Source organism: Gavialis gangeticus, unplaced genomic scaffold (assembly GCF_001723915.1).
Source record: "Gavialis gangeticus isolate Ggan-Ray unplaced genomic scaffold, GavGan_comp1, whole genome shotgun sequence".
Classification (NCBI taxonomy): Eukaryota; Metazoa; Chordata; order Crocodylia; family Gavialidae; genus Gavialis; species Gavialis gangeticus.
The window spans coordinates 69742608-69743894 of NW_017729033.1; positions in this window are offsets into that span (position 1 = coordinate 69742608).

Below are 1287 nucleotides of genomic sequence, written 5' to 3' on the forward strand. Positions count from 1 at the left end.
GCCACCATGTCCCTCCTGAGCCTTCTCTTCTGCAGACTGAAAAGTCCCAAGTCCCTCAGTCTCTCCTCATATGGCCTTCCCTCCAGGCCTTAGATCATATGAGTGGCTCTCCTCTGGTCTCTCTGAAGCTTCTCCACATTCTTCCTGAAGTGGGGGGCCCAATACTGGATGCAGTACTCCAGCTGCGGTCTCCCCAGGGCTGAGTAAAGTGGGAGGATGACTTCCCTGGTTTTGCTTGAGATGCACTGGTAGATGCACACCAGAGTTTGGCTAGCTTTGTCCACCACCGCATCACGTTGGTGGCTTATATTCATCTTGTGGTCAATCAAGATCCCAAAGTCCCTTTCGGTTGTGGTGCTAGCAAGCATAACATGGCTGAGCCTGTAAGTATGCTGAGGGTTCTTCCTACCGAGGTGCAGCACCTTGCAGTTCTCTGTATTAAAGGCTATCCATTTTTGGTTGGCCCACCTTCAGAGTGTGTCCAAGTCGGCCTGTATCCCCAGCCTGTCCTGCAGTGTGACAGCCCTCCTCCATAATTTGGTATCGTCCACGAACTTGGCCACTTCACATCTGGCTCCTGAATCCAGATCGTTGATGAAAATGTTAAAGAGTACTTGATGACTCTAATCACACAACAGCCATGCTAAGAGGGTTAGCTGAAACTACGTCCATTGCCTGTCTGCATAAAGGGTTTTTGGAGACTATAAAATTTCCCAAACAGGAGTAAGGGACCAAGGAGACAAAGGAAGAGCTTAAAAAGGACTCATGGAAGTGCTTAAAAAGGACTCACAGATGGGATGAAGGGAAAAGTCTTGGACAAGAAAGGGGAAGAGAGGAACCTGCTTTTGTCACCAAAGGGGCAGGTTGCTTTTGCTGTAGAACCAGACACTATTGAAGAACTATCAAAGTGCTCCACACTTCAGAATATAAACCCTGAGATATTCAGAAGGATCCTGGACCACCCCAGAGGACCTGGAGAATGCTTAAGGGGCTGAAGGGAAACAGAGGAGGCAAGGTTTGCCATCACAAATTAAACCTTATTCCCAAAAAACTCCATCTGGCTGGAGTTTTATGAGAGGGTATATTTAAGTTACAGGAGAGTCCAAAGAGTCAGCACTAGGCCCAGAGGCAAAGACATTTAGATAGTAACCACAATCTCCCACAGCTGGGCACTAGTTAAAAGGATCTGTATCCTGAGAGCATGGCTAGAGGCCCACATGAGTGGGCATTTGCCTAGACTCTTGAGATGGAAGATATACCAGGCTCAGTGGATTTAGACCAGAGGTG